The sequence below is a fragment of the Ovis canadensis genome, chromosome 2, assembly GCF_042477335.2.
Source record: "Ovis canadensis isolate MfBH-ARS-UI-01 breed Bighorn chromosome 2, ARS-UI_OviCan_v2, whole genome shotgun sequence".
NCBI lineage: Eukaryota > Metazoa > Chordata > Mammalia > Artiodactyla > Bovidae > Ovis > Ovis canadensis.
Window position 1 is genome coordinate 46,240,081 of NC_091246.1, and position 15,237 is coordinate 46,255,317.

Consider the following 15,237-nt stretch of genomic DNA (forward strand, 5'->3'; position numbering starts at 1 on the left):
AAAGAGCACACAGTCACAACAAAGTTCGAAGACCCTGAATGCTGCAGTTAAGACCAGGCGCAGCGAAATAAATAAACATTTAAAAAGCGGTCTATCTTGCCCAGGACTCTCTTAATCCAAGACATCTTGGCTGATTTACATCAGATATCAACTTCAAGAATTTTCACATCACCTTTCCCTATATTGAAAGGGGAATTTCATTGCGTATTAAGACTCAGTATACATGAAGTCCTTTAATAATGTCTCCCCTTATCTTTATATGCATTTGACGAAACCCTCATCCCATAAGTGCTGGAAATGAAAGTGTTAGTCGCTCAGTCGTGTTCAGTTCTTTGTGACCCCCATGGACTACAGCCGGCCAGGTTCCTCTGTCCATGGATTTTCCAGGCAAGAATACTAGAATGGGTTTCCACTTCCTTCTCCAGGGTATCTTTCTGACCCAGGGATTGAACCAGGGTCTTCTATGTTACAGGCAGATTTTTCACCATTTGAGCTATCAGGGAAGCCCATAAGGGCTGGAAGCTGGATCTGAGATGCATACTCTTCTGGGACTCATTAACCATAGACTGTTCCATGAGTCAGGCAATTGCTCATATGACGTGGGGCACATTTGAGCAGAAACTTTCACCAAACAAAAGAAAAGCAAAAACCGTCAAGTGCAGCTGCACACCTTTGGTCTGGGTGCTTTAGATGGCTTGCAATCTGGGGGCTCAAAACTTCCAAGAAAGCTATTGTTTTGTTTTGTTTGAAGTTTACTCTTTTGTTTGTTTGCTTTGTTTTTTTTTTTTTTTCTTGTGTTTTGGCTGCACAGCATTTGGGATCGTAGTTTCCCTGCTAGGGATCAAACCTGTGCCCCCTGCAGTGGAAGCATGGAGTCTTAACCACTGGACCACTAGGGAACTCCTAGAAGCCATTGTTTTAATCAGACATGACAATGCTGAGACCCACAAACTATCAAGTTTGGCTGATACAAGCCCTGTGACCCAAAGACCTTCAGTGATGAAACCAACAATTGAGACTAAAGGTCATAGCAATTGGCCAGACTGGAGGGTCTTTCTGCAGGCAAATGCTGGAGTTCCAACCTAATCCACAGATATTTTAATTGGCAAACAATCTGACACCCTATTAATAACATACTGCCCCTTCTAGGTCTATCAAATTTCTAGAGATAGTAAACAACTTCCTGAACAGGCATACTAACCTAGCCAAAGCCCATGGCCCCAGTCACCTCTTCTATCAAGCTTTCAGACTTTCTACCTGCCCTAATCACCCCTGGGCCAGTTACCAGACAACAAGGGATAGCCTCTAAGCCCCACAGCCTGCTGAAATGATTCAAACCAGCCAATTTAAGCTTGTTTATCCTGCCTTGCCTTTTCCTCCCAAAGAAACCACAGTAAAGGCTCTTACCCCATTTTTCCCAACTCCTTGAACATTTTGACTAACCCTGGAACTACCCCATGTTATGCCCTCTTCTCTCGGAATCTGTGAGTGTAACAATCATCCCAATATAATTGATCTATTGGCTTTACAGTATTTAAATGATAATAAGACCTTTTTAAAAAACTTAGGCCATAATGCCTTTGGTGGCTCAGTGGTGAAGAATCCACCTGCCAATACAGCAGATGTGGGTTCGATCCCTGAGTCAGGAAGATCCCCTGGAGAAGAAAATGGCAATCCACTCCAGTATTCTTGCCTGGAGAATCCTGGAGGAGCCTGGTGGGCTATAGTACATGGGGTTGCAAAAGTGAAGGACATGACTTAGTAACTAAAACAACAAAATAATGCCTGGGCAATCTACCTTTTAGGCTCATCAAATGAAGAGCCTCATGGCTACCTCTCCAAGGTGGATATGAGATGAATTCTCTGTCTGCACCATGCTGAGGTCCACTGGTGCCCCTGCTGCCTCTTCCCTAACCCCATGGTGCCCTCCTTTCCACAACAGCAGTGCTCACCCTACCTGGAATATTATATCCTGGGTGAGGAAGAGCCCCTTCTACTGGCCTGAGGATGCTGTTGGGGACCAGTTATTACCCTGTTCAGACTATTCCTGCCCTTGAGACTGGGCTGGGCCCTTTGAAAGTGACTCACAGGTTATTTTTCATCATTTTAGTGATCTCTCAGGTTATCTCTAATTGCTGCTGTTGTTGATCAGTTGCTAAGTTGTGTTGACTCTTTGCAACCTCATGGACTGTAGCAAGCACACCAGGGTCATCTTCCTTCATTATCTTTAATTACCTTATCATAAAACTCTGAAAGTCTCAAAACTAAACTAATTCTAAGCCATTGGCATTTTAATGTGGATTTGTGCCACACAATTCAGTACTGAATTGTTTTTGTTTTAACACAGTTCTCATGGATCCCTCTATACTTGAGTTACCTTCTTGCCAAACTCATTATGGGTAGAACCCCCTATTTCTCCTTTATATGCACGCAATGTGGGAGACTGGGGTTTGATCCCTGGGTCAGGAAGATCCCCTGGGGAAGGGAATGGCTATCCACTCCAGTATTCTTGCCTGGAGAATTCCATGGACAGAGGAGCCTGGCAGGCTACTGTCGCAGACAGTCAGACACAACTGAACGACCAACACTTTCACTTTCACTGCTCAGTAGTGTCCAACTCTTTGTGACCCCATGGACTACAATCCAGCCCTCCAGACTCCTCTGTCCATGAAGTTTTCCAGGCAAGAATACTGGAGTGGCTTGCCATTTCCTTCTTCAGGGGATCTTCCTGACCAAGGGATCGAACCTGCATCTCCCAAGTCTTCTGCATTGCAGGTGGATTCTTTACCACTTAGCCACCTGGGAAGCCCCCTTTCTCCTTTACAGTTTGAATAAATGTTAGGTGCTCATTAAAGACTTGTCTCATCAACTCACATAGACAGAATTGATTATAATAGCTGCTGTATCTTCAGGTTAAAATCAGACAGAAAAATGTCATTAGGTCAAAGGTTTCCCAATTCAGTTAAGAAATTCAGTTTAATTGCCAAAAATGTGGGCTTTAACATAGGACATTGATGTAACAAACAACACATGGGCAGCTGTCCATTGCTCTGTCCACATGTGTGGCTTTATCAAAGTTATCCATGTGTTAAGGCTCATCTCCCTATGCTTCTGCTCTGAACAGTCTGAGACAAATGGGCAAAAGAGACACTCTCCCATTTCCCAATTCACAATTGATGCAAGCAATTGTTAGGCAATCAGATTGGAAAACCAGCCATAGATGACCCCAAAGCAAATCCATGAACCCTGAGATAAGTGTATCCCAAGTTTTATGATCATTTTTGCTCATGTTTTACTAGCACCCTTACCGCTGGGTCTCTCTAGGTTCAAGCTGCTTAAAGTATGCTCTGTGGACCAGTAGGCTTTACCTCCTTCAGGAGGTTTTGGAAAAGCACACTATCAGACTCCCTGACCCAAGACCTCAGAGTCGGAATCTTCATTTTAATCCGATCCCAAGGTGAAGTAGGTGTATGTCAAGTTTGAGAAACACAGGTATAGGAGAACTAAAATAAAAAGAATCCATTTTCACCCCGTGTAGGTTTTGTTTGGGGGATTTCTTTTTCTTCTCACCAAATTTTGAAACAGGTAGAATAGTTCAGGTATACCACTGAGAACAGCAATGAAACTTTTAGTCATTTGCATTGTTGACTCCAATAGCGTTAGTTAGGTTAGTACATCTCTTAGGGAAATTCCAACGAGACAGTATATTAATTCATTTCTTCTACCTAGATCCTACATGCTATTTCCTGCCCTTCCAAACATTTAGTTTTACCTATTTAGTTTAGTTTCTTCAGCTATTCCTTGGATTCTGTGATCATCCTTATACCTTTCTTATAATTTCTCCTTGTGCTTGACTTGGGTAGATTTGGTTTCTGTTGCCTACATTTAAAGAACTTCAGTATGAATAGCTCCTTCATAGGGCAGCTATAAGGATCAAATGAAATGATGCAAATGAAGCACTTGGCATGGTTTCAGTTCAGTTCAGTTCAGTCGCTCAGTCATGTCTGACTCTTTGGGACCCCATGAATCACAGCACGCCTGCGATCCCTGTCCATCACCGTCTCCTGGAGTTCACTCAAACTCACGTCCATCGAATTGGTGATGCCATCCAGCCATCTCATCCTCTGTCGGCCCCTTTTCTTCCTGCCCCCAATCCCTCCCAGCATCAGAGTCTTTCCAATGAGTCAACTCATCGCATGAGGTGGCCAAAGTACTGGAGTTTCAGCTTTAGCATCATTCCTTCCAAAGAACACCCAGGGCTGATATCCTTTAGAATGGACTGGTTGGATCTCCTTGCAGTCCAAGGGACTCTCAAGAGTCTTCTCCAACATCACAGGTCAAAAGCATCAATTCTTTGGCACTCAGCTTTCTTCACAGTCCAACTCTCGCATCCATACATGACCACTGGAAAAACCATAGCCTTGACGAGATGGATCTTTGTTGGCAAAGTAATGTCTCTGCTTTTCAATATGCTGTCTAGGTTGGTCATAACTTTTCTTCCACGGAGTAAGCGTATTTTAATTTCATGGCTGCAATCACCATCTGCAGTGATTTTGGAGCCCAGAAAAATAAAGTCAGCCACTGTTTCCACTGTTTCCCCATCTATTTCCCATGAAGTGATGGGACCAGATGCCATGATCTTCATTTTCTGAATGTTGAACTTTAAGCCAACTTTTTCACTCTCCTTTTTCACTTTCATCAAGAGGCCCTTTAGTTCTTCTTCCATTTTCTGCCATAAGGGTTGTGTCATCTGCATATCTGAGGTTATTGATATTTTCCCCTGCAATCTTGATTCCAGCTTGTGCTTCTTCCAGCCCAGTGTTTCTCATGATGTACTCTGCATATAAGTTAAATAAGCAGGGTGACAATATATAGCTTGACATACTCCTTTTCATATTTGGAACCAGTCTGTTGTTCCATGTCCAGTTCTAACTGTTGCTTCCTGACCTGCATATAGGTTTCTCAAGAGGCAGGTCAGGTGGTCTGATATTCCCATCTCTTTCAGAATTTTCCACAGTTTATTGTGATTCCATGGTTTAGACCCATAGAAAAATGTCAATACATTTAGATACTCTGACTGCAGTGATTGGAACTTTGAAGGGCTGACTAGAGAGAAAAGAGTTACTAAAGATTCTTACTTCTGTTCCCAGGGATACTAGGAGCTTTGAAACTGAGGCTGAAATGGGTTTCAGGATCAGGCCTCTTTTTATACCTTCTATAAATAGGCACAAAGAGTCTCAGGCCAGTCATTGTTATCTTTCAAAGTTATGTCTATACGATTTCATAATGAATTACTCTCTGAAAAGGGAGAAGTGGCACCTGCCCAGAGACCACCACCTCCTGTAGCACAGTTCCTCCAGAGTATTACAACAGAAATTAAATTATCAGGAACAAGGGAACAGGATCAAATTGGTGACAGTGATCCCAACAAAGTATCATGCTCCTTTTGTTTCCCCCAACCAATGATATTTCCCTTTGATGGAATCACTTACTGAAAGTTCTGGTCCTCAAACACCTGAGACAGACTTAAGGCACATGGGAACTCCGTATATGATGAAGCTGGCATCTCAGAAACAGTAGGGGAAAAGTACTGCTTTACAAATGACAATAAGTAGTTAGTTGGGACAAAAATATTGGGTCTATTCCTTAAACACACTCACATAAGTTTCGCATAAGCCCAATATTAAACTGTAAGAATCAAATTCACTAAAGGACTAGAGGAAAGCATTGGAAAATTATTCTTGGGTCTTTGGAGTGAAAAGCCTTTTTAAGCATAACTCAAATAAATAAGACACCAAAGGTTGATAAATTGGACTTTGTAAAAGTTTAGAAAACTGTTATGATAAAGTATATACAAGCATATGCCATTTACTGCACTGAGTCACTCAGTCATGTCTCTTTGCTGCCCGATGGACTGTAACCTGTCAGGCTTCTCTGTCCAAGGGATTCTCCAGGCAAGAATATTGGAATGGGTTGCCATTCCCTCCTCCAGGGGATCTTCCCAACCTAGAGATTGAACCCAGGTGTCCTGCATTGTAGGTGGATTCTTTACCACCTGAGCCACCAGGGAAGCCCAAGAATACTGGAGTGGGTAGCCTAACCCTTCTCCAGGTGAACTTCTCGACCCAGGGGTTTCCTGCATTGCAGGCGGATTCTCCACCAGCTGATCTACCAGGGAAGCCTCACATATGCCATAGACAATTTCAAAAGACAAATGACAAATTGAGAAAAAATACTTCTCAAATCATATCACAGACAGAAGGTTAATCTCCCTAACACATAAAGAAACCTCTAAAATTAGTAAGAAAAAAGATAATAACTTAAAATGAGACAATTAAAAAAAAAGAAATAGTAAATAGCTCCTATTAGTCCATTTAGGAACTAAATTGTTAAACACACATACATAACTTGAGATTGTACTGAGACAGCATTTTCACCTCTCAAGTTGGCAAAACCTTCAAGATTTGATAACACCCTCTGTTGGCAAACACACAGTAGAGATATGGTACTTTCAAAGAAATGAGAAAGCTTTTAATGTACTGATATGGAAGTTTCTCTAAGAAAAAAGCAAAATACAGAATAATAGATGTAGTGTATCATCATTTATGGTTAAAAAGGGGGAGGGCAGAGAATGTATTTTGAGAAAAGGTTTCAATTAGCAATAATCACAACTCAGATAAAACTCAATGACTGTGATACTGCCACTATGCAAAGCTTTATTTTGAAATGTATAAATGTCTTTGCCTGTGTGTGTACCCATGAGCTCTGAGAGTTCACACACACACAAACAGACACAGACACACACAGACACACACACACAACAAACCTAGTAACAGGATGTGGTTGGAATTTGAGGATGGGGAAGGAAGATGTTTCACTGTTATAACTTTTTGTGTGTTTTCTTTTTTTAAATGCTTTTTGAGGTACTTGAATGTATTGCTTAATAGTGATAACTAAAAAAATAACATCAAAGAACCAAGAATAAAAATAAAATGAAGTTCATATCTTTTAAGGAAGACTCAGGAATTTGAGGTTTTCCATGTGCTGAAGTTCTAAGGAAATTAATTATGTGATGAACATTTGTAGAGCCTGTATACTTTACAAAGTACTTGTTTCCTTGTTCTGTCTACATTGTATCATTGCTCCTTCAATTTTTAAGGCAAAAAACAAAGTCGGTTTCGTTATCGACATTTAATAATAGTTGAGAAATTTCCTGATGGCGCAGGGGATAAGAATCCTCCTATTAATCTGGGGGACACACGTTTGATCCCTGGTCAAGGAAGATCTCACTTGCCACAGAGGAACAAAGACCGTGGGCCACAGCTACTGAGCCCACATGCCTAGAACCTGTGCTCCACAACAAGAAAAGCCATCCCAATGAGAAACCTGCTTACCACAACTAGGGAAAGCCCCCACAGTAGCAACAAAGATCCAGCCGAGCCGGGAAAAAAAATAGCACCTGAGAAAATTGAGCCTCGGCTATCCACAAATCACCAGATCTCATGTGCATTAACACAAAGCTGGAACATAACCTGAGTTTCCTCTCTCAAGACTGACTTCTTTGTACCATGCTATGCTGCACTGGGGCACTTGACCTTGTCTGTTGGCCTGGGTGGCTACATTCTACATGTTCCCATTGTCTTGTGAAATGTAAAATGTTGTTAAGCCACTTCAGTTGTGTCTGACTCTTTGTGACCCTATGCATGATAGCTTGCCAGATTCCTCATCCATGGGATTTTCCAGGCAAGAATATTGGAATGGGTTGCCATTTCCTCCTCCAGGGCATCTTCCTGACCCAGGGATCGAACCTGCGTCTCTTATGTCTCCTGCTTTTGCAGGGCTCCTTACCACTAGCGCCTCCTGGGATGTACAGTCATGCTTATTCTCTGCAGTGATGATACAGATGGATGCTTGTGCTGAACCTGTCTCGAATCAAAGTCCCTAGAATCTCCCTCCTGGGTGGGAACATGTATTATGGATATAATCATACTGTGACATGAAGAGTTCCAAAGAATAGCAAGGAGAGATAAGACAGCCTTCCTCAGTGATCAGTGCAAAGAAATAGAAGAAAACAACAGAATGAGAAAGACTAGAGATCTCTTCAAGAAAATTAGAGATACCAAGGGAACATTTCATGCCAAGATGGGCTCCATCAAGGACAGAAATGGTAGGGACCTAACAGAGGCAGAAGATATTAAGAAGAAGTGGCAAGAATACACAGAAGAACTATACAAAAAAGATCTGCAGGACCCAGATAATCATGATGGTGGGATCACTCACCTAGAGCCAGACATCCTGGAAAGTGAAGTCAAGTGGGCCTTGTTCATCACTATGAACAAAGCTAGTGGAGGTGATGGAATTCAAGTTCAGCTATTTCAAATCCTGAAAGATCATGCTGTGAAAGTGCTGCACTCAATATGCCAGCAAATTTGGAAAACTCAGCAGTGGCCGCAGGACTGGAAAAGGTAAATCTTCATTCCAATCGCAAAGAAAGGCAATGCCAAAGAATGCTCAAACTACTGCACAATTGCACTCATCTCACATGCTAGTAAAGCAATGCTCAAAATTCTCCAAGGCAGGCTTCAGCAGTGAGTGAACCATGAACTTCCAGATGTTCAAGCTGGTTTTAGAAAAGGCAGAGGTACCAGAGATCAAATTGCCAACATCCACCGGATCATCAAAAAAGCAAGAGAGTTCCAGAAAAACATCTATTTCTGCTTTATTGACTATGCCAAAGCCTTTGACTGTGTGGATCACAATTAACAATGGAAAATTCTTCAAGACATGGGAATACCAGACCATCTGACCTGCCTCTTGAGAAACCTATATGCAGGTCAGGAAGCAACAGTTAGAACTGGACATGGAACAACAGACTGGTTCCAAATAGGAAAAGGAGTACGGCAAGGCTGTATATTGTCATCCTGCTTATTTAACTTATATGTAAAGTACATTATGAGAAACGCTGGGCTGGAAGAAGTACAAGGTGGAATCAAGATTGCCGGGAGAAATATCAATAACCTCAGATATGCAGATGACACCAACCTTATGGCAGAAAGTGAAGAACTAAAGGGCCTCTTGATGAAAGTGAAAAAGGAGAGTGAAAAAGTTGGCTTAAAGCTCAACATTCAGAAAATGAAGATCATGGCATCTGATCCCATTACTTCATGGCAAATAGATGGGGAAACAGTGGAAACGGTGGCTGACTTTATTTTTCTGGGCTCCAAAATCACTGCAGATGGTGATTGCAGCCATGAAATTAAAAGACGCTTACTCCTTGGAAGAAAAGTTATGACCAACCTAGATAGTATATTCAAAAGCAGACATTCCTTTGTCAACAAAGATCTGTCTACTCAAGGCTATGGTTTTTCCAGTAGTCATGTATGGTTGTGAGAGTTGGACTATAAAGAAAACTAACCACCAAAGAATTGATGCTTTTGACCTGTGATGTTGGAGAAGACTCTTGAGAGTCCCTTGGACTGCAAGGAGATCCAACCAGACCATCCTAAAAGAAATCAGTCCTGAGTGTTCTTTGGAAGGACTGATGTTAAAGCTGAAACTCCAATACTTTGGCCACCTGATGTGAAGAGCTGACTCATTTGAAAAGACCTTGATGCTGGGAAAGATTGAGGGAAGGAGGAGAAGGAGATGATAGAGGATGAGATGGTTGGATGGCATCACCGACAATGGACATTAGTTTGGGTGAACTCCGAGAGTTGGTGATGGACAGGGAGGCCTGGCATGTTGTGGTTCATGGGGTTGCAGAGTCGGACATGACTGAGCAGCTGAACTGAGCTGAACTGAACTCATATAGTGGGAACATTCACATCCTATCATTGCTGTATTCACCAGTTTGAGAAAATAAGCTACGAGTATGTATTTTCAGATGATGAAGAGGTGTCCTCTTTTCTAGACACTCTCCTGTTCCCAGAAGGTCGGAAAATTTCTTTAACCACCGTACAGTAAGGTAATTGTGTCCTTACATAAAAAGTTGAGCCAGAAGCAAGTCATTTAAGAATAATTTTGCACCAGGTTCTAGGCCAAGAGATAATAACTCTGAATGAGAACATAACCCCCAAGGGGAAATAGATATCTTGTTGGCAGAGCTCTATATATGCTTTGTAGTTCTACGGCAATAGCAGATTTCTCTAGTTACTGAGTTAAGACAATAGTTTTTAAAAAACATGTATTTATTTATTTGGCTGTACTGGGTGTTAGTTGTGGCATTCTAACTGTGAGTTGCGGCATGTGGGACCTAATTCCTGGGCCCCCTGTGTTGGGAGCTCAGATTCTTAGCCACTGGACCACCAGGGAAGTCCCCAAACAACATGTTTTATAAGAAAAACCCAAAGCATGAGTGATAAGTCAGTGGACTTCAATTTTTTTTTTTGCTTTTACAATAACCAACACATGTTTCTTAAATGTCTGGTAAACATTCCATTCTATAGAGTGTGATGCTACCTGTTTTCACTGCCTTGTGAGACTCTTACCATACATTCTTATTTACTACCATAAACTTATCATATGTCTCAATTCATTCATCAGCAAATGTGGTGAATAACTGAGCATACATTTTAAAAATTTTATTTCCTGGGCAATAACCAATGGGGATATGTTAAAATTTTAATGAAATGTTTTCTAGCATTAAAAGGAACCAGAGCAAAAGTCAAGTGAACAGATAACAAAGTGCTGACACAAACATTTGTTTGGGTGGAGTCAATTCAATTAAGGGTGGGATGGGAGGTGGGAGGGAGGTTCAAGATGGAGTGGATATACATATATTTATGGGTGATTCACATTGTTGTATGGCAGAAATCAATACAGCATTGTAAAGCAATTATCCTCCAATAAAAAAATTTTAAATAATGCAGAAAAAAACTGAAGGGCAAAAGCCATCCTGTTATGAGTGAGAATTTGTGTTTTTGAATGACTTTCTCCCTTTCATTCATCCAGTATTTTTTTTTAATATATGCATTTTATTGAAGTATAGTTGACTTACAATATTTCAGGTGCACAGCAAGGTGATTCAGTTATAGATATACACATATATTATTTTTCAGATTATTTTCCATTATAGATTATTATGACTATTAATATTAGTAGTAATCAGTTCAGTTCAGTCACTCAGTCGTGTCTGACTCTTTGTGACCCCATGAATCGCAGCACTCCAGGCCTCCCTGTCCATCACCATCTCCCAGAGTTCACTCAAACTCACGTCCATCGAATTGGTAATGCCATCCAGCCATCTCATCCTCTGTTGGCCCCTTCTCCTCCTGCCCCCAATCCCTCCCAGCATCAGAGTCTTTCCAATGAGTCAACTCTTCACATGAGGTGGCCAAAGTACTGGAGTTTCAGCTTTAGCATCATTCCATTCAAAGAACACCCAGGACTGATCTCCTTTAGAATGGACTGGTTGGATCGCCTTGCAGTCCAAGGGACTCTCAAGAGTCTTCTCCAACATCACAGGTCAAAAGCATCAATTCTTCAGCGCTCAGCTTTCTTCACAGTCCAACTCTCACATACGCATGACCACTGGAAAAGCCATAGCCTTGACTAGACAGACTTTGTAGGCAAAGTAATGTCTCTGCTTTTCAATATGCTATGTAGGTTGGTCATAACATTCCATCCAAGGAGTAAGCGTATTTTAATTTCATGGCTGCAATCACCATCTGCAGTGATTTTGGAGCCCCCCCCAAATAAAGTCAGCCACTGTTTCCACTGTTTCCCCATCTATTTGCCATGAAGTGATGGGACCAGATGCCATGATCTTAGTTTTCTGAATGTTGAGCTTTAAGCTAACTTTTTCCCTCTCCTCTTTCACTCTCATCAAGAGGCGTTTTAGTTCCTCTTCACTTTCTGCCATAAGGGTGGTGTCATCTGCATATCTGAAGTTATTGATATATTATTAGTCTAATAGTTACTATTATTAAACTATTGTTAGAGTCTATATACTATAGTTCCCTGTGATAGTCAGTAAACCTTTGTTACTTGTTGCATAGCTATGTTTTTAAAATTAGAATAGCATTCTATTCACGCTAAGTCAAACAAATGGAATAAAAATGTCATACATTTTTTAGCCTGGCAAAAATTCATAAGTTTTCCAAAATATTTATATTATACATACTATGGACAGAAGAGCTAGGTGGGCTACAGTCCATGGGGTCACAGAGAGTCAGATACAACCTGAGCGACTAACACACACACGTATACAAAAGTTTTTATACTATCCTTGATAAAGGCCTGAGAAAGAACATCAGAAAAAAGGAAGAGATGGAGAAATTGCAAAACAAACTAAATGAAATGGGAGCACTGGATTTGAGACAGAAAAAATGAAACAAACTAAAATAAAAGTAAATGGTCATCATATAGTCCAGTTGTTTTAAAATATGGCTGCTCATTAGAAACACATCTGGAGCTTTGAAAAAAAAAAAGCAATACCTGGCCATTTGTATTTTTCAAAAAATTCCAAGATGATTCTCATATACATTTGGATTTTAACTAAATGATAGTTTTGGTGATATAGAATTCTATTACTCTCTGCTGATCAATCATGATACAATAGTATTAAGAGAATAATAGCTTCATAATCACTATAGTAAAAGATGTTTATAAGTTTTCACAATCAATAGCCAGACGAAAAATAAAAGATAATTACAACTGCAAGCCATAATGGAAACATGATTAACCTAACAATATAAAATAATTACATACAATTGGGGAGGTCAAGCAGAGTGATGTGATAAGTGCAAGCGCATACATGCACGCGTTTTCGTCCTCCCAGCCAGTTTATGTCTTTTGGTTGGTGCATTTAACCCACTTATATTTAAGGTAATTATTGATATATTCATTGGAAGGACTGATGTTGAAGCTGAAACTCCAATACTTTGGTCACTTGATGCAAAGAGCTGACTCATTTGAAAAGACCTTGATGTTGGGAAAGATTGAGGGCAGGAGGAGAAGGGGATGATAGAGGATGAGATGGTTGGATGGCATCACCAGCTCAATAGACATGAGTTTGAATAAACTCTGGGGTTTGGTGATGGACAGGGAGGCCTGGCATGCTGCTGTTCATGGGGTTGCAAAGAGTTGGACAAGACCGAGCGACTGAACTGAACTGAATGATCCTATTACCATTTTCTTAATTGTTTGGGTTTATTTTGTGTAGGTCTTTTCCTTCTCTTGTGTTTCCTGCCAAGAGAAGTTCCTTTAGCATTTGTTGTAAAGCTGGTTTGGTGCATCCAGTATTTTTTGAGTGCCTACCAACTTTCTAGATTTTATTTTTGGCTTAGGATACAAAACATATATTTAAAAAATCCCTGATTTCCAGGTGAGAAAAGATAGAATATATACACAGTAGCCAGACTTCCCCAGTAATCCGGTGGTTAAGATTTTGCACTCCCAATGCAGGGGGCCAGGGTTCTATCCCTGGTCAGGGAACTATATCCCACTTGCTGAAAATTAAGATCCCACATGCCTCAATGAAGATCTTGTGTGCCACAACTAAGACCCAGCACAGACAAATAAATAAATGAATAAGTAAGAATATACATAAAATAGCAAGTAAACTAAATTTTGTATTAGAGAGTGATGTGTTTTGGAGACAAAATGAAATAGGGGATGGTGTTAGGGAGTGCTAGAATATGGGCAGTTTCAAATAGTGTGTCTTTGGGGGAAACTTCACTGGAAAGTTGACATTTCGAGCAAAGCTAAAGGAGATGAGGGAGAAAGGCAAGCTGATCCAGGAGGTGAGCCTTCCAAGCAGAACGAAGAGTAATCTGTAGAGCCCTGGAGAGGTGTGAGGAGTGGGCACTAAGGGAATGGTGAAGGGGTCAGAGTGACTACAGCAGAGAGAAGGATGTGAGGGTGTAAGGAGGTGAGATCAGAGAGGTGGAAGGAGACATGTACTGTGGGACTTTGTAGGTCATTAAAAGTTCTTAGCATCCTACTTAACCATGACCAGAGCATCATTTGTAACCTCATCATTGGTAAAGCATTACTTACTTATTTATCATCGATCAAATTTGAGTTGATCTTGCAAGACCGAGAAACACAACAGGTATTGTTGAACTCCTCTGAGAGATGAAGAGTCAGACTCAGAAAATACTGAATGAATTACCAGCTACTCAGAGAGTGATTTGACCTTATGTCTCCTCATTTCTGGGGCTTCCCAATTGGCTCAGTGGGTAAAGAATCTACCTGCAATGCAGGAGATGCAGGAGACGTAGGTTTGATCGCTGGGTTATGAAGATCCCCTGGAAGAGGGCATGGCAACCCACACCAGTACTCTTGCCTGGAGAATCCCACGGACAGAAGAGCCTGGTGGGCTACAGTCCATAGGATTGCAGAGTCTGAAACAACTGAGCACGCAGGCACTCCTCATTTCTAGACCATTTTTCTTTCTGTTAGTGCCTTATCTTGATTCTATCCCAGAATATCTATGCTTTTAAAATAGAGAGCAGAAAACAATGCAGAACTTCCATTCTTAGCAGCAGCAGCTCTCTATTTTGTTCCCTGGTCCATTTCACTACCTACAGATGCAAAGGACTGCAGGTTACACACAAACTAACCACGTGGGACGCAATTTATATTGACCCCAGTGTGAATGGTGCCCCCTGGGGTTGAGCCAAGCACTGACCCTGCTATTATCTAGCAGGTTTTCTCATCTTGACTTTGTCTCTTCTTTCTAGGCCTGCACTTGCCCTCTGAACTCAATGGCAGAATTCCATATACTTAATTTTGATGCTTGGCATCCCCTAGTTTATGGTTTGTACTGATATTTTGGCAAATAATTTGCCTAAACCCAGGCCAACCTTGAGATTTCATCTGGCATTTTTCTCCTAGGCAGCTCTTCTTGCCTTCCTGTCCCAGCCATGCTGAATGAGAAATGAGGCAGCCCCCTTCTACATCCATCTATGCAGCCTTGAGAAAATCAGTTCATCCTCTCAGTTGCTATTTATTTTTGATTCTTGTGTTTATTCCAAACTTCCCAAAGCTCTAGACTATATTTTTGCTTTTACTTTTTATATGCTATCTTTGAAGGGTCTTTGACAGGCTTTTTTGCTGATCAGTAAGCCTGAGCCACTTTGATAAATGGGATTCTTCAGAAATGGGTACTCATTAAACAAACAGATCTGCTAAGCTAATGCACTTTGTTATGGGCTGAGCAAGTTTCCTCTTATGTAATCTTCTCTCATGAGAGTGAGCTGTGCTTGGGAAGAAAGCAGCTGCTTTCTCAAGGGT

At 41.1% G+C, this 15,237-nt stretch overlaps 1 non-coding gene across 1 annotated transcript; it reads right to left on the bottom strand.

The window, feature by feature from the left end:
• Window positions 1–6,581: 6,581 nt before the first annotated feature.
• On the bottom strand, window positions 6,582–6,716 carry LOC138434956 (U4 spliceosomal RNA). The gene has a single exon (XR_011255002.1). It is a non-coding gene; the product is annotated as a U4 spliceosomal RNA (small nuclear RNA).
• Between the last annotated feature and the right edge of the window lie 8,521 nt (window positions 6,717–15,237).